Below are 20511 nucleotides of genomic sequence, written 5' to 3' on the forward strand. Positions count from 1 at the left end.
GTTGTTCGTGAAAAACTTCAAGAAATAAAATGCTGTATATTCTTCTGAAAAGTATATCTTTAATTGTTTACCTTATCATATGAGATGAAACTGGTTTGTTTCTAAGTAATATATATTTCTGTGTTTAGAAATATGCTTTAATATGCTATTTGATAATTTTTCCATAATTATAATACAATAGATCTGTATAACAAAATTATAAGAAGTATTTAATTTATTGTTTTGAATTTCGTGCAAAGCTACAAGAGGGCTATCTGCGCTAACCGTCTCTAATTTAGCAGTGTAAGGCTAGAGGGAAGGCAGCTAGTTATCACCACCTCCCGCCAACTCTTGGACTATTCTTTTACCCAGGAATAGTGGGATTGACCGTAAAATATAACGCCCCCACGGCTGAAAGGACGAGGATGTTTGGTGTGACGGAGATTCGAACCCGCGACCCTCGGATTACGAGTATAGTAACTTAACCACCTGACCCTGCTGGGTCGGGAAGAGTGTGAGCGCTCAAAATAACCCATATACAAAAACAATAATATTTCTATTCTAGACTTTGGCATCAGTTTTTTCCCTTCACTCCTGGGTTTGAAACATAACTTTTAATGTAACTTCTGTACACTTTATTTCATGAAGTTGTCTCACGGTTTTCTGTTACACAGGCGAAATCTTAAGAGTATCGAGCATACATAAATACAGTTTGCATATATTTTTCATTATTAAAAAAAGTGCACAACTAGATTAGCAGGCTATTGAGTAATTACAAGGTTCGGAAGTAAACAAAACGTTACCAAAATTATACATGTGGCTTAAGATTACAATACGATATTAAAATACACAAATGGAATTGACAAAGCAACGTCTTTGACAAAACTGAAGAGGTTTGCATTGCATGAAATAGTCCTCTTGAATCACAAGAAACAGTTAATTTCGAAATTACTACAAAATTGTTAACGTTTATACGGAATTGCGTTGTGAAATAGATTAGGGTATGAATGGACGAAATAGTGCATTTGTACTCTATTATTAGTGCAACTCATGAACTATAAACAGCAATAATGAACAAGAAGAGTTAAAACATGTATGTAATGTAAATCAGAAAACAACATGTTATAGGAGTTGGTTACATCGCGTATAACTTTTACAAAATCAAAATATAAAACATGATTTTTATAGCTAATCATACTAGATTTTCATTACCGAAATTACATAAGACAGAGCTGAGGTAAAATCCTGTTATATTAATGAGGTTCGAAATACCAATTCGCATTATAATATCTTTTAAATCTAACAGGATTGCTCAAAAGTATAAACAAACTTTAAACATGATAAATTTATTAGTGTTTCCTTTTCTCTATTACTCAATTAGTGCTAGAGTCAGAAGAGGTGGTGGTTGGTAACTACCAAACATAAATCGTTTAGCCTAAAATTCATACTTTTTAATGGAATCAAATATGGATGTAATATATTCATTTGTGTTTCTCAGAAGATTGTCTCTTTGTTTGTAATTAAGCACAAACTTACACGAGGGCGGTATCTGTGTTTTGCCCACCACAAGTAAATCTGCAGATATCCCGCTGTGCCATTAGGGGGGCTTCTCAGAAGCTACATTTTTATATAATCAATATAAAAGTAGTACATATACATATATATATATATACTGTTATAAATAAAACACGAAAGGTGATAAGTTAAGTACTAAATATATTTAGTTCTTTTATTTTTACTTTAGTTCATCGAGATTTAATAATCATTCGACAATGTCTCCGTGGTTAGATATTGTTAAGAATAACATTTACGACTTAGAATATTAATACTAAAATATTTGTCATGGTTAGAAACTTTTACATTCACCTAACCTTAATTATTAATTAGTTACTACTTAATCAACCCACTCTTCAAGAAACATCAGAAAGAGCTTTAAACAGAAACAGTAAAACAATTAACAGTACGCCACAGTTCTAATCCATAGATGTAGCTCCCGTCCTGTAGTTAACTGTACACATTCACCTTGCCACTTCTTAGTTAGATATTTGTTTCTTTGTTTTTAGTAGTGTGGTTTATTTGTTTTCTTTTAATTTCGCGCAAAGCTACGCGAGGGCTATCTGCACTAGCGTACCTAAATTAGCAGTGATAAACTAGAGGGAAGGTGGCTAGTCATCACCACCCACCGTCAATTATTGAGCTTCTACCAACGAATATTGAGATTGATCGTCACTTTATAACACTCCCACGACTGAAAGGGTGAGCATATTTGGGAAGAAAGGGGATTCGAATCCGCGACTCTCAGATTGTTACTCGAGCATGCTAACTACCTAGAAATGCCAATACTATGATTATATACAGCAGCCCTTATTTTGGAACTGGCAGTGCCCATCTTCAGTGTTCGGGCTGCTTTTTTTACCAGCAAATAGTGGGATTCACCGTAGCTTGGTTTATTATAGACCTACAATATATACTCTATATATTATATATACTGTATAAGATATAGTATCACCATTAGCATGTTAAATGTCTTCACATGGTAAAAACTCAGTTGACCTTCTAGATATTATACTAAGGGTTTAGAACGTTATATTGAAACGATTTTGAACATGCAAATCAGCAAGTCACACGACAAGAACCGTCGATACAAAGTTTCGGTGAAATGGATTATATTTAAACTACATTATGACGTTGTTTGTCAATTTGTAGGTAATGTGATGCCACCGAAAACTGATCGTTTTAGGGAAGGGTAAAAATAGGTTTGAACACAAAATATTCATGCATTTAAATCGTAAAGAAAAGTGTTAAGATATTCGATTTAGAATTTCCAAGAGGGGAATATTCTTTACTCTTAAAACACCCGAGAACATAAAAATTTGCCTCAACTAATCTAGGTACGTATTTTCTTAAAAGGTGGCGTCCACAGATAAGTCAGGATCTGGAAATATTGTGATCTAAGATTGATCTAAACATTCTTTGGACAAGTTTTCACGACAAATATTGTGGTGTTGACAGAGGTGTGTAGGTCCGGCATGGTCAGGTGGTTAAAGCACGTGACTCGTATTCGGAGGATCGCAAGGCCCGGCGTGGCCAGGTGGGTTAAAGCGTTCGACTCGTAATCTGAGGGTCGCGGGTTCGAATTCCGATCGCACCAAACATGCTCGCCCTTTCAGCCGTAAGGGCGTTATAATGTGACGGTCAATCCCACTATTCGTTGGTAAAAGAGTAGTTCAAGAGTTGGCGGTGGGTGGTGATGACTAGCTGTCTTCCTTCTAGTCTTACACTGCTAAATTAGAGACGGCTAGTACAGATAGCACTCGAGTAGCTTTGTGCGAAGTTCAAAAACTAACAAACAAACAATCGGAGGATTGCGGGTTTGAATCCCCGTCACACCAAACAGCTAGGTCGTTATAATGTGACAGTCAATACCACTATTCGCTAGTAACATAGTAGCCCAAAAGTTGACAGTAGTCGCCTTCCCTCTAGTCTCACACTGCTAAATTATGGATGGTTAGCGCAGATAGCCCTCGTGTAGCTTTGCGCGAAATTCAAAACAAACCAAACCAGAGGTGTGTAATCATAACGATCAAAACGAGCAGGACCAACACCAGAGGAAGTATTTTCAAGAAGAACACGAAGCTTGAAATATTTTTCCTATAAAATGTATTTTAGCGTTCACTAGTAGAGAACCTATTAAAAATAAGATAAAGGAATTTCTAGTAACTGATTTTGAATTCAAACAGTATGACCAAAACATCATTTGGAACATGAATATCCATATCGATCCAATGTGTAGAAAGATATTATTACAATATTTCATAAACTTCAAGTTTTGTAAATGTCACTAGGCGTTCTGTTAAACCTGAAAGTAAATCGTTATTCAGTGCGTGAATTTTGAAAGTTTCTTTTCAACAAACACTTTTAAATGTAATTTTATCCCGTAAATTAACACAATTTTCTCTTTTTATTTTACTTCAGTAACGCGATGAATGTATCCACTCTGAAACTTTTATCACCACTGTCACATATGTCACGAATGATGTTTTCTGTGAAGTTAAGTATAAAACTACCCAACAATTTATATGCGCTCTGCCCTAACGGGTATCGAAATCCGTTTTCTAGCGTTATAAGTCTGTGGACATTCCACTGTGGCAGTGGGGAGTGGATAATACTGGCGATTAGTGATTGAATACAAACACAAATACTTCATATTTTTATGAATACGAAAAAGAATATATGAAAAATGTTAACTATTCGAATACGAATACATAGGTATGTATTCATGAATACTTTGTAAGGTAATATACAATGATGATAAAAAAGCAGACGACATGATTTCAACACTTTTATATACTGAGCAAACGTTTTAGGAACGGAATCATAAAATGTTAGCAAATAATAATATTTCATTTATTTCAAAACGTAAGAACAAAATTTTATAACAAAAAATACTTTCAAAATTTTCAAAATATCAAAGTTATAATATTTGTAATATTACAACTGTGCATTGTTTATTGCGAACGCCTCCCAGGGGCACAGTGGTACGTTTGCGGACTTATACCTTTAAAAACCGGGTTTCGATAGCCGTGGTGGGCAGAGCACAAATAGCCCTTTGGATAGCTCGTGCTTCACACAAACAACAGCATCATTATGAACATCGATCTTTCAAACGTTGTATCAGTGAGGCGGCAGCGATTAGTTCTGATGAGAATTTTGCTTTTTATGCTAAACAAACACTCATTGGAGGCAGATGATGCCTGAACACTCAGGTAGTGTTTAGCTAGTAGAGATAAAGTTGGGAATCTTCTTCGTGAATTTTTCAGTAATCTAGAGGGTTGATTTCTTTAGGAATGCAAGGACCACATAGGTAGGTGTTGATCTCTGTATTCTCTGAAGATGAAGTTGCTGGTTTATGGAGGCAGCAAAGAAACTAAAGATCTTAATTCTCTTGCAAAAAAGAGGATTGACAAAGAGGATTTTGGTTTCATTGTTGTGGGATCATTTGTTGAGGAAATTTTCTTAATTTTTGCTGTAGGTGCATTCGAATGTATTCTTTGACTACAGATCTAGTTTAAATCTGGTGTCCAATACCGCAGTCAACCAAAATACATTTCTTTGCTCATACTGAGTCAGCCGGGCGTGAATATATTTTTTCAGTACAGAGACAGAGGTTGAAATTATATCTGGACTGCATATTGTCAGTTTCAGTTATCAGTCCATAAGGGGGCCTGCATGGCCTAGCGCGTTAAGGTGTGCGCTTCGTAATCTGAGGGTCGCGGGTTCGCGCCCGAGTCGCGCCAAACATGCTCGCCCTCCCAGCCGTGGGTGCGTTATAATGTGACGGTCAATCCCACTTTTCGTTGGTAAAAGAGTAGCCCAAGAGTTGGCGGTGGGTGGTGATGACTAGCTGCCTTCCCTCTAGTCTTACACTGCTAAATTAGGGACGGCTAGCACAGATAGTCCTCGAGTAGCTTTGTGCGAGATTTCAAAACATTCAAACATACAAACAGTCCATAAGAACATGACACTAAATAACTGGAGGTAACAATGTTCTGATCCTGGATGAAAGCGACTATTTCTTCAAAAGGTATCAATATTGTCACCAAATCTGCAAACACAATTTAATCATGAAAAGTAAGTTTTGATGCACCAGTATCTATATTATCCAACTTCTCCAAGGTAATATTCAATAAGAACTTAATCATTTTAATTTCTGAGTTCCATCATGGTGGTACTACTGACTGAACTCTGACCTCTCTCTCAAGTAGATCATTTTTTTTAAGTTGATTTTCGAATGTAAGATACAATGGCTTATACCTTGAAAGTTACTTTAAACAGTGATCTAGCTTATTTTATGTCATCCTTGATCGTAAGCTGTAGCGTGTAGGAAAAGCTGGGATCAAGTTCAGGAGAAAATTCCAGGTAAATTATCTGATGAATTGGATTCATACAAATTTTCATTTTCTGAGCCATCACCTGTAGATGAACTTTCACCATCTTTAAAGTCAGGTAGTGGTTCACAACTAGGCAAGCAGAAAGCCTTAATCATGTTCGATGCGTTTTCAGATGTCACATATGGTACCTTGTTGTTGATGTTAAAGAGAATGCTATGTCACCATATTGAGCTGTACTGTTCTCAGATGTCTTATGTCCCTTGAAACTCCAACATGCTAGCATGGTTGTGTGCATTTTCCAGTCAAGTATAAAATGATTCGTGGCTCTAAAAAAAGCGTCATATTTGTCTGCTGCTGCAGTGACATTGATGTTCGGTACAAGATGCAATAGAGAAATTTGACTTTTTATTGGACTTCAACAATCCTGCTCTTGATCGACGTTGTGGACAGATGCTTGCGCCTAGAAAGAATATACTGATAATCCATGGCTGCCGTTAGATCTTGAAAATCCACCACTAAGAAGGTTTGCAGTATATCGACAATAAAATTTAAGTTTGTTATTGACGCGTAGACTTATATTTAGTTAATTCTATACAGTAAACTACTACTGTAGAATGCTGCACCCTGGATGTGAATTTCTGTAGCTGTACCTCATTATTGCACTAGAAATACAAAAGTGTATCTCAGTTATACAATATAGAATATAGCTCATAATGCAAATAATAAAAATATAATAATGAATAGAAATGATGAATATAGTTCAAAACATGAAAATTATTTATTTTAACTATAGAATATGATATATAATAATAAAAATATATCATAATAAATAAATATCTTAGTTGTATAATATAGAATATAGTTTATGATAAAAACATATAATACCAGTTAAATGAAAATAGTAAAAGAATACAATTTAACACCCATGAGAAATTTAGTATACCTATATTATACACTATAATTTATATAGAATATAGTTAATATTAACAAAAATAAAAAAGTCTTAACTTCAGATGTGTCAGCATGTTAGAAGTGGTTTTTACTAAAGTAGAAATAGTCGTCTAACAATATTTACACTTTAACCTTCTTGTGACCAGATCAAGAAGTAGAAGGTATGAAATGTTGGTGTACCACTGAAGACTGTTTAGTAGCCATCTCAGATTATCTCATATGACTTGACTGGATTAATAACCATGTAATATAATAACTTTTAAGGTGGTGGAGAGTACTAACATGATATAAAATAATCACAGTCTAGAAAGTGGATGAGCGCAAAAGTTGGCATTTAATCTTACAGTATTAAGTATTCACTAAATCACATAATGAATACAAATCCTATGCCATTGCATTTGAACAAGAATCCTTGAATTTTTCCTACCAAAGTATTCGAATACAAATACCCCATGTCTGTCAAACTTTAGTTTTTCTGATATCAGAAATGTACACTTTAGATTCGGCATTAATAACTTTTTCACACTCATTATTTGTTTGGTCTGCGATCACTTCTACATGGTTAAGTTCAATGTCTTCACAAATATGTTATTATTATGTTTAAAGGTTTTCAAACCTCTTGTTTCCTAAGGCTATATAAACGGTTTATGTGTTTTTTCTTCTAAATTGCTTGTTGTGTCAATGTACGAAAGTCACATATTCTACATATTTCTTCTGATTATTCTCAAAAATCGCAGTTATGTTACCTGAAGTTATTAATGAAATGGCCACACTTCCAGTATATTTTAAAACTTCTTTACGTTTAGAAAGAATACAAGAAAAGCTATTATTAATTTCAGGTAAGGAAGAACAGACGCCATTTTAACTAGATTAAGATAAAAGTATCTTTAAAGTGAAATAAAATGTCCGTATTTTTACGAAAAATTATGAGTTCTAAAATCACACTAAACTTCACTTACCAATAAAAGTATAAAAATTAAACACCTATGTGTAGACTGAAATTTGTTTGGATGCAGTGACATTTGTCTATTGAACATTTCGTCTATTATATTGGTACAACGCTAAAATCAGGGGTTCTATTCTCCTCGGTGGGCTCAGCAGATAGCTCGATGTGGCTTTGATATAAGAAAACACACACACATACTATATTTTATTGGTAACAAAATTTCAAAATTTTACTGCTAATATCGTATAGATTTTGGAAGATACAGACACGATCTTGCTTTGAAGGATAAGTAACACATATTTTGAAAGATGCCAAACATTTTAATTTATTAATCCAATAGCGTAGAAGATAACTCCAAACTCTTGGAGAAATCCTACAACGATTGGTTGGCCCAAACCTAATCATTGAACTTATTTGTAATTTCCCCAAATAAGATTTTTCAACTTGAACAGCATTCTATACTCTCTTGGACTAAACCGTAAGGTCAGAGATTCCACTGGTATAACCTCTCCTAATTTTGAACAACTGACCAGAAAGATGGCAGGCAGTGAACAGCACTAGCTGCCATAAGGGTTCTTTTAAATATTTTCTTTAATCAAATAGTAAGACTGACTGTAATTTTTATAACGAATTCATAGCTTAGTGTGAAAAGTGTGTTTGTATCATCATGGCTTGAGTCTCGGATCTCTCGATCCATTGCTCAACATACTAACCAATATAAAATAACCCTCTTTCCTCTAATCCTTTTACATTAATACGTAATTTTACGCATCCACTTTTAACTTGACTAACAGAATTATGAATTAGTTTTTATGTTATACGACTTTTAAGTTTATAACTAAAAGTTATAAAATTATTTGGTGCTTATATTTTTTTGCTCTTTTGTACATTCCTGTCGAGTTTTGATCTTATATGATTTTATTCTAATTTCTTTATTTCTATGTCCCTGATGAATTAATATTTTTTGTTTTTGCTTTCCCCTTAAACAAACTTCAAATGTTCTAGAAAAATGCGCTACCTTTAGTTTAATTTAAACTAAATTTACTATTTTGTAAAATTGGAGTTTATCAAGGAGTGCATTTTATAATTTATAAAGTACTCTGATAAATAGTTTGCTTGTTTGTTTTTAATTTCGCGCAAAGCTACAAAAGGGCGATCTACGCTAGCCGTTCCTAATTTAGCAGTGTAAGACTAGAGGGAAGGCAGCTAGTCATCACTACCCACCGCCAAATCGTGGGCTACACTTTTACCAATGAATAGTGGGATTGACCGTCACATTATATCACCCCCACCGCTGAAATGCCAAGTGTGTTTGATGTGACGGCAATGCGAACCCGCGACCCTCAGATTATGAGGGGAGTGCCCTAAATACCTGAAACGTTTTTTTTCTATTTCAGGTTATTTTTTAAATGTGTAGTATGATTTGCGCAAATAATCTCAATCAGTTTATATTATGAGAAAAATAACCCTTTTTTTACCTTTGGTTTTTTCTGTTTCATACTTGAAATATAAACAAAAAGGTAAATTCGACCACATTTGAAAGTATAGAAATTTCGTACCGTTGATCACTGTTTTGGAAGTTGTAACTCCTCTTGGCAAATAAACATTTCCATGTAAAGAATATGATAGGAATTTGTACAGATAACCTTAGTTACTAACTAAACAGGAAAACGTGGACTTGGCATCTTCTGATGAGAAATGATGAAACAGACGTTTGTGTATAGTGCTTTTACGTAAAATACGTGATAAAATATAATTATTTTTGTATCTTTCGGATGTGTTTTGTTGGCATTAAAGACGCTTAGTTATTCGGTAATGGACTTTGTATTTTTCGTCATATATATCTGTTTATGATATATGGACTGAGGCTAATAAAATAACAGTAAACAAGAATATTTCTTCTCAGTTGAAAGAGAAATTTATAAAATGTGCTTATCTTGTAAGTTTTCCAATACCATCTATAAAGGTTATATATGTGTACAGACACATAAAATCAAAAATAGCGCAAAACATTAATATGTTATCGCTGTTTCTCGTTTTCGTGTTAAGTTACGATTTTAACACAGACAAATGAATTGTAATAACTCTATGAAACAATAATTTTACTCCCAAGACATATAACAAATAACTTTCTGTACATTTGTATTTCAAAAAACACTGCTGCCGAGAATCATTTTAAGAAACGGATTTGGTTCGTTTGTTTTGAATTTTACGCAAAGCTACACGAAGGCTATCTCTGCTAGCCGTTCCTAATTTAGCAGTGTAAGATTAGAGGGAAGGCAGTTAGTTATCAGCACTAACCGCCAACTCTTGAGCTACTCTTTTACCGACGAATAGTGGGATTGACCGTAACATATAATGCTCCCACGGCTGAAAGGGCGAGCATGTTTGGCGCGACGGGGATGCGACCCTCAGATTACGAGTCGAACGCTTTAACCCACCTGGCCATACCGGGCCTGTTCTGAGGTTAGTTGGTTTACCATTCAACAGTATGTGTAAAATGTTGGATCTAACAATGGTTGTCACTGTTTCTGTTATTAGTCTAACAACTAAACTTACACTTTATGTAAAAGTAAAGCATATTCGTTAGTTTAAGAGCTTAGCTTATACATCAGTATAGGAATGGCTTCGTTTCCAATGTAGCCAAACTCATAACTCCTAACTTAACTACTTAACATAATGTTTAGGGACAATAAAGGACCTGTTGCTCCATCTCGACTGTCTCATCCTTTAAGTTAAAAAATGCTTATCATTTCTCACACTTGAATTAACCCACTACTCGGCAATAATCAAGCTTAATAGCCAGTGGTCACTTGAATGTTTGATCTCCACGCTACAGGCTAGGTGTATTTCGTGAGAAAAAAACTGATACTTAAGAGAGCTTTATCTATGTTTCGTATTTACCAAGATAAATACTTTCACTTAGCATGACTTTATTAGATTACCTTATAATGTAAGAAAACCCATTTCTTAACAACTTAGTGGCTTTTACCTTTTCATCACAAGCTGCGTCACCCACTGATACACCGATAACTCTACGAATTTATAACGCTAAAATCAGGGGTACGATTCCCCCTCGGTGGACTCAGCAGATAGCCCGATGTGGCTTTACTATAAGAAGACGCACACACACACACTCATAAGCTGCACTAGACACCTACCACAAACGACTCATGAAAGTACGTAGTAACAAACTTTTGGATTATCCCGTATTCCAAGGATATACTTAAACGAACATAACGTAATTTCCACAACAAAAATAATCACAATAAATCTGCTAAAATAGATAAGCTCTTTTATTTCAATTATTAAATGATTTTTTCCTGCTACTCTATTTTATAAAATGTGCAACTAAAGTCAAACAATGTAGATCAAATGAGAGTTTACTATTGCTTTTAACACATTATTTATGGAACCCTTACCTTTTCTGAACGTTTTATGAAACAAGTGATGAACTGATGAGACAATGAACCAGAATCTTTGAGTATTTTGTTCTTGTCTAGAGGGAAAGAAATATTAATTCAAAGGTAATCTGTAAATGTTAAGTAAAGTAGTGAAATGTCCGACGTGTTACAAGTATAACATATACAAATGTAATCACTTTGGCACACGAGCTACTCAAGAAGCTAGCTGTAAGAGAGGTGAGGGAAGATTCGAAGGAGGAGATGCTGTCAAGTGCCCAAAAATAAGTACATCCACGTATGAGAACAATAAACTTACTGATGCATCCGACGGCTTGCCACCAGATGGAGATGAGAGCGCAAGAAGAAAAACGACTCAGTATAATACGGATTGTAGAATACAAATACTTTTTTCTCGAGTGAAGTGCTGAGTGCAAGAATACTACAAGGGTAAGAGGAGAGAGGAATACTAAATGGATGGCTAAATAGTGTGACCATAGTGAGTGAATGGTCCACTTTGGTAGAACTTAACATCTTAACGACTGGTCTAATCAAAGAAAACAGCACGTGAAAATGGTCTCTGGATCATAATGGACTATAGCTATCTATTTCACTCTTAAGCTTCCGGATCTACTAAAAATAAACTACTCATATGTTTTGCCGTTGAGTCATAATTTGCTTGTTTAAAAAGGAAAATATTTGAAATTATCTGAACATATGTCATTTAGTTTCAATAATAACTTTATTTTATATATTTATATACAATTAATAATTTATTTTTTAAAAAAATCTGCAAATTTTCAGGAAAAGTAACTTTTATATGAAAGTCATACATTAAAGATTCACAATTTATTACATTTTGTACTTATCACACTAATTTCAAAGTATGCGCTTAAATAGTCTTTCTATATTGAATTTCGCGCAAAGCTACACGAGGACTATCTGAGATACCCGTTCCTAATTTAGAAATGTAAGACTAGAGGGAAGGCAGGTGGTCATCACCACCCACCACCAACTCTTGGGCTACTCTTTTACAACATTATAACGCCCTCACGGCTGAAAGGGCGAGCATGTTTGGTATGATGGGGATTGGAAGCCGCACCTTTCAGATAACGAGTCAGGTGCTTTAACCACCTGGCCATGCCAGGCCGATCTTTCTATTAGAAACAATAAACTATAAACGTATGATGACTGTTACGACAAGAGTAAGCTATATTTATATTTCAATATCTTTTCTCTTTTACATTATTAATGCTTTTCCGAAACATATGATTGCTGAATGCTTTATCCAATATTAGTCATTTTAGAATATTACAAATCAGTGAAAAAAAATTTCATATCATGTCATGGGCTGGTTCAAGAAATAGTGTGTATTTTATTCTAATATGTATATTTTTTCTTTGTCTTCCTTTTGTAATTTTGAAATAAATCAACATGATGAAAACACAGTTATTAATCATGTTGTAAAATTTGATAAATCGTTGAATTGTTTCTTTTTTTATTGACCGAATGAAAGACATCCGTAAACCATTTTCTATTTGGTTGTTAGCTGAACACTTTGGAAATTGATGGTTAGTTTATATGGACTTGCAGTTATCTTTCGATGTTTTCACGACGAATCCGTTTATGTTGATATTTACTAAACTTATGATATAAAGTTTGGCGGTTTTCCGGTTTTATGATACATATGTGAAAGTGGTCCTGAAATAGTTACTTCGTTCGGGTCGATTAACTTTAACTGAAAGGAAGTGACAGAGGTAATTCTTGGTATAGTGTCATCTATAGGTTGTTGACTTCTAAAACCCAGTACCCCTGTAATTTAAGCTTGTTGTATTTCGTTCAAAATCTTCTTTGATCTTTTGTATATACTTCAGTGGCCACTTCTGTCAAATAGTTTGCTTTTTATTCAAACTTGTAAGTGTTTTGCTATGATTGGTAGCAGGATTTTCGAAAACTATCTTGCGTTCATGGTATATTGCCCCGATTCGTCTCTTCACTTTATCATATCAAACATAAAATATATCTGAATAACCATATAGTGAAAATTGCATGGTTAACTACATTTTCTAGTATGATAAAATAAAAATATTTCTTTATTCTATATATAAATATGTTTCAACATATTACTTGTGTATTCCACTCTTAAAAAGGAATTTTCCTTTTTCACATGTTCAGTTGTTCGAGTTTCGTCCATGAATGCAAAATGCATGCTTGGTAATCGGAATGTCGCCAGATTTTTAAACTTTATACAACATTAATTTTTGGCCACTATATTAAGGTGTCCATATAACCAGCCTTGAACCTCCTGTAATTCTCCCATGATATAATTTGCTCCTATATGTAGTTTTTCTTTTCATACCAGTTAAGAAACCCGTTGCTCTTATCCTAGTCCTTCTAACACAATTTATAAAATTGTTGCTTTTTTATATCGTTCTCCTGCTTCAAAAGATATTTCGAAAGATTCATAATTAGACTCTTTCAATAGTTTGAAGATGTATTGCTTAATATACATTACGGCTTCCAAACGCTTTTTCATTAGTCGTTATTTTTATACGGCTGTTAAAAAAAACAGTTCACAGTGAATTTTTCTGTCGTAAATGGAAAATATACATTATTTCCCTTTCCTTTTTAGTATGTTGTTATTCAGTAGAAAAGTACTCTCATCCTATTGATAGGAGACAAGGCTTTATAACATGGCGGCCTGAAACTGAAATTTGCCTTCCGACAACAAATATAAAGATAATTACCTTTCAAACGACGCTTCTTTCGTTACTGTTGTTGTTTTATTATTTTCGTCATCTCAAGTTGTAACCTATAGACTACAGGGAAAGCAGCGCATAGAATATGAAAATGAATTAGTTAGACAAAAAGATACGTAGGGATAGAAAGTTTTTATAGCTCCAATAAGTCTGATTGATATGCATTTGTTTCAGAATAATACAAACTTTAAAAACGTGCCTTGCATAATAGCCTTAAATCTTAAAAGTACTCCTTGACGGAGGGCTACACGAAAAGCATATTGCCTTTCGGGTCTCGAAAGCTTTTGTAGTAGCTTCTATAGAGTTTGGATTTAAACTTATTCAGTTACGTTTGTCCTGGAAAATGTTTGCCTTAAAATCTGTACAAATTTTATTTTTCTTTGAACTATCTTAGGCTGTTATCCTCTGATGGCAAAATGATTCACGGTTATTTGGTATCCCCTACGTAAGTCTTTTCTGGAGCCCCCCCCCCCAGAGGTACAGCGGTATGTCTGCGAAGTTACATCGCTAGAAACCGGGTTTCGATATTTCTGGTGGGCAGAGCACAAATAGCCCATTGTGTAGCTTTGTGCTTAACTTCAAACAAACAGACCTTTCTAGAGGTACAAACCTATGGGGTCCTTGCAGTGTTCTTATGAAATTCATATTAGTAACAACCTTTTGAGGGAGTCTATAAGCGTATCCACAGCTAAAGTTGATCTCCTGTTCTGGGTTGGTTAAGGTTTACCGTTAAACTTGTTTAATGGTCGTGGAATATTTCATGAGCTGTTTCAAGGCGGTGGGATATACACAAAAATAACTTTCTAGGAAGTATAGTATTATTGAGGAAGCCAATATCGGAACCTTGACCTCATATGTTTTCATGTTAACCTCCTTATTCCCACTGGCAATAAGCCAAACACAAGATTTGGTGTAGTAGCGCTTCTTACAAACGCAAATCCCTAAGATCTTTTAATGTGTTTCAATCAAGCGATAGAGAATAAGAACACGAATCCAGTTAGTGTCTATAAATACCTGGAACTAAGAAGGCGATTAGATCACGGGTGCAATTATAAGATCCTGTACTATATTACTGAAGAAATGAGGTTAAAAAATGGATCTTCGTCTAAGTATAACTAAAGCTTTATCATAATAAATTAACCAAAGTAAACGCTGCAACACTATAACACATCAGTCAATTTAATACTTAAAACCGTATATATTATACTGGGCAAGAGTTAAACTGAAATAATTTAAAGTTAACTCAAATTTCAATGAAGTGCAGGTGTACAATGTAACAAAACAGTATATAAAAGATATGTGTTCTCTTATAGCAAAGCCACATTGGGCTATTTGCTGAGTCCACCGAGTGGAATCGAACCCCTGAGTTTAGCGTTATAAATCCGTAGACTTACCGCTGTATATATAACATGAATTAGTTGTTGTAGCTAAATTTTGTTCAGGTACTTCGTTTTTATAATATTATTGTTTGTTTGTTTTTAAATTTCGCACAAAGCTACTTGAGAGCTATCTGTGCTAGCCGTCCCTAATTTAGCAGTGTAAGCAGCTAGTCATCACCACCCACCGCCAACTCTTGGGCTACTCTTTTACCAACGAATAGTGGGATTGACCGTCACATTATAACGCCCCCACGGCTGAAAGGGCGAGCATGTTTGGCGCGATGGGGATGCGAACCCGCGATTACGAGTCCCACACCTTAACACGCTTGGCCATTCCGGGCCTTTATAATATTATGCCGAAGATAATTGTAGTTTAAAATGTGTTTATTATAAGAAGAATTAAAGATAAAATGATTATCTGTTTGATTCAGGATTTTCACATAAACTTTCAGAAAGGGTTATCTGCATATCACTGATATATTTTCAATTGATGGATCAGAGAAAATTCACCTAGCTAAAAGCACCTACCGCCATATATTGGGTTACTTTTGCTTAACGGAATAGTTAAATGTAGCTGTCACTCTTATGATGCAGCTACGGTCTCTAGCTGTGAAGTACGGTTTTTTGAGGGAACTGGATGCGCACCATGAACCCTTGGATTTATAGGCCACGCCCACATCGAGATAAAATGACGTCTTTAGATACCATATCAATATTTTACGTTTCTATTGACACAAAAATGCTGTTGTTGGTACAAAAGAAATTGTAATGACTCATACTAGAGAGTTGAAGACATCCAGACTGTCGAATCTATTTTTGACTTTTTTTTCTGTAAGGTTTACAGAATATCGCCAGAACAACTGCAGAGCTTATGTGACCATTTTGTTTATCAAATACGAGCGATTGTACAACAGAACTCACATTTGTTCATTAAGTTTACAGAATATTTTCAGACGGAATTTTGTGGGAGGTCAATTTTTTTTCAGGATGCTGCTCTAAGTATGCAATGCTTTTTCCCCTTAACCATTGACGTGTTCAAGATTATGTGTAATAGCGAAAAAATAGCAGAGGTCGTACTAAAACAACAAATCTTTTCAATTCAAATTTGTGACCGGAATCTGAAGTTTCCTCATAGATCATTACTGGTGAGTTTGTTTTTCTAGTAATGAGTCACCAAAGACCAAAACACGCAGACACATTATATGTATGCAAAATTGTTCTGTAAGTGTCTTACGTTCTAATGGTAAAGAAACTATGCTTACAAACGTTATTTATTTACAGTTAAATATTTTGTAAATATTCTGTAACAGGGTTATATTGACATGAAAGACGTACGTGAATGACCAGAACAATAAATGAAATATATTGTTGGAATTATTCAGACAAACAAATCTACACGTAACTCATTATAAGTCCAATCTGATTCTTCGTGTAAAAGATAGAATATAAATGTTGTTATGTTACGCGAATAGCAAATATAATTTTAATAAGTTTCTCTCATTTAATTTCTAATACCTTTTTGGAAAAATTATAAAAAATAAATATTACACTAGCGTCTGACAACTTTGTGAGTTTACCCAAACAAAAGTAAGGTTCAATGGTACTTCTCTAAGTGTTGGAAATTATCACTACATCAAGAAACTAAATCTATTTGTACGTGTACTTTACTTTTGCAGTGTTCTGATTGAAGTTGCACTTAGAAGAAATCACTTATTCGCGTAATACGCGGAGACTGTTAGTCGGATGAAGATATCAAAGTTCACGGGTTAGTGGTGAAAGTGACTGACAGACTCCTTTGTATGTCCTAGTGCGGGTCGTAAACGCACTGTGACATTGCTGAGGTCGCATTCATCGAGTGTTGGAAGAAGTTCGGTGGAAAACATCGCACAACTACATTAAGTTATCTTGTCAATCGGTGTTCAAAGTGTTATAATCAACTATGCATTGGGTCACTGTATGAGGTACTATCATTGGAACATCTTATACTTGCCTTTATTTTTACTCAAAATAAGTGGATAAGATTTGTATTCTATTGAACTGGAATGAACGCAGCGTCTTCCACGGTTTCGGGCTTACTTTCCCGAGGGGTGAAAATGATCTATTGAGGAGGCACGAGTGATTAGGGTAGCATCAACAATACAGTGATTGTGTATATATATATTTTTATTAATAAACATACATAGCAATTTAATGTGTATCCTTTTATTATACCTCGTCCCTTAACTCAGTCTCTCACTCATTAAAAAAAATAAAGGGGTTCCTTGGTGACAAATGCTTGGGAAACGCTGTGTTAATGTACGAATACTAAACTGAGAGTGTAGACATTGTTATGAGTCTCAATAATTGGTGTTTTATTAGTAATTTCTTTTTGTTGTTGGAATATAATGCTCTTATTTGTTGAGTTGGTTTTTTTAGAAACTTTTTATTTAAAAAAAGTTTAAGCGAACAATAAAAAACAAAAGAGTGCAAGTTAGTATAACTCAGTGTGGCTCCGTCAAATTTCAAATACTCTGAAATGTGATATACGTTTTTTTTTTTGAGGGGCTTACTTTTATACAGAGATAAATATCAGATTGAAAAATTAAGTAGTTTTTTTTCAAGCATTTCATGCACAAATGGCGCAAAGGGTCAGGTCAGAGGCTCCTAGAATTTATTCATAGTTGTATCTAAATGTTCGGTTCTTTCAGCCGAACAACGTAATTGTGTGTCGAAAGGTAAAGTGCAAAGCCTGTTCAGACACGTCATGTCTCAAGCCACAGCCCAACACGCTAACTACTAGGCCACGCTTAGTCCTACAGAAACGCTATAGGAGGGTTCGACTTTCCGGTTATTCGCAAAACAGACCCATGTTAAAGAATAAAAATGTAACATCTAGTGTACTGTAGTAACACGTTTTGTATCCACAGTGTGTATGAGCTCATGTTATATTTATTCATCACATCTTGAAACAGTTATTAAGGAAAATTAAGAAAGTTCAAAAATGGAATTTTTACTCATATGTTAACCTAAAAAAAAAAGTTTTCCAAATTTCCGGAATTTTGAAAAAGATATTATATAATATATAAACGCTGAAAAAGATATGAAAATATTTAATAAAATTTGGCGAAACGAGTTAAAGAATAAAACTTACTTTGTACTAGCAATTTAAAGAAATATACTTGAATAACGTAATCGTTGCTTCTGATATGATGCAATCCAACCATCTTTCAAAAACGTTGTTATGCACAAAAATATAAATTTTGTTTCGTGTGTGTGAAATAGGGCAGACTTAACGTTGTTCTAAGGCAGAATCACTGCACAGCTTGTAGGGATTAGATATTCTTACAATGGTTGCTTAAAAGTGACATTCTGTAATTTCAGAACAGGACGTATTGCTAACGCTTATGGTACTAAGAAGCAGTATGGTAGAGTAAGTTATTCCATATGATGAGTTTTATGGCTTTTTAACTTGACGGTAATACCCTTCACATCTGTTCAAAACAAGAATCGCAAGTAACATGAGAACAGTGTTATATTTCGTAGTTGAGTGCTTTTGAACTACTCAATAAAGCATGAAGCGCTAAGTGTTACCAGATATGATTGACTTAGAGGCTATTCAGTTTGTAATCACATTTATTTACTTGGTTGCTATTAACACAAGTTCCATTATTGCCGAGCGTTTTAATTTATATTTTATGACAGTGTGTAAGAACTGACCGATAAAGGATAGAATATAAATATTACAACTGATATAATTGGTAGTATACTTGTTTACAGTTGAAGTTTGTCGTTTGTTTGTAATTAAGCACGAAGATGCACAATGGGTTATCTGTGCTCTGCCCACCATGAACACTGATACCCGTAGACATACCGCTATGCCATTGGGAAATATTGTTGATGTATATATTTATCAAATGATGATGTTTTCTTATTTGTTTAAGGTGATTGATTAGTAAAATAGAAAAAAAACACATGTTGTGACTGGTATGTTTTCTTACTGTAATTGCACACGTTTTTATTGTTTATACATTATCAAATATGATTGAGTCATGTATACAAAGAGTAGACTCAAAAACTCTATAAAATATGTTTTTCAATATTAATTACGAAAACACCGAAATATTAATGGTATACAAACAATTACTTCTGTTGTTGTTTTTTGAACCAAATAATTTGTGCCTTAAAGTTGTTGAAAATAAACATACCTTCGGAGTTTTTACTTAGGGTCTTTTACTTCTTTGGCATATCTATAAAAGCTTACAAAAACTATATCTTTACTGAAGGTTAATCGTACTTCGTTTGAACGAATCGTACAAAATAATGCAACAAAACGCACAGGGTATATGGATCAAGGAGAATTTCTGACTATTGAATAGTAACATGTTGCCAATAGTAGATTTATGACTGAAGAAATATAAAGTTTTTGGAAGAGAAATATTTACAAAATGAGACTGTTAAATGATATAAAGCCCAAAAAACAAATATTTGGAAAACTGGAACATATTAGTGATATTTATAGAGAAAAGAAACGAAGAAATAAACGTTTAGGACATTAAAAGGCTCCAAAAGAACACATCAACACCAGAAGGGATCAACATAAGTGAAAACTGGAGCTTAAGGTTTCAAAATGTTGTATTCTATGATTTAGTACATCGTTCAGCAATACGTCCTTTAGTGACACATGTCATGAGTCATAAGTTTGCTGTCGAATGGTTGCAAACCAAATGTATTGCAATTGAATGTTTTTCGTAATGTTATGGCTCACCTGTAGGAAAATTCCACTCAGTCAGCATATGTAAATCTGTATTATAAAATGCGAATATATCCCTGCATAAACAATACATGACGTGAAATGAATTATCGTGAAATCGCACAAGAAAATATAGACTTACTCATATTTTCGTCTAGTCATCGAAGACGTACCAGTGGAATTACGTGTTTTAAATGAGTAGATTAACTCATAATTTCGCCGATAGCTATAATTGTTATTTTCATTTAGCTGTCCCTAATTTCGTAATGAAAGCATGAAGAGAAGGCAGCTAGTCCTCACCACCTACAGCCAACATTTGGGCAATTGTTTTAGCAACAAATAGTGGGATTGACCGTCATTATAATACCCAAACAGTTGAAAGAGTGAGCATGTTTGGTAGAACAGAGATTCGAACCCGCGATCCTCAGATTTCGACTTAAGCGCTCTAACCACAATGGCCGCCCAGATCATCTCAG

The sequence above is a fragment of the Tachypleus tridentatus genome, chromosome 6 (genome assembly GCF_004210375.1).
Source record: "Tachypleus tridentatus isolate NWPU-2018 chromosome 6, ASM421037v1, whole genome shotgun sequence".
NCBI lineage: Eukaryota > Metazoa > Arthropoda > Merostomata > Xiphosura > Limulidae > Tachypleus > Tachypleus tridentatus.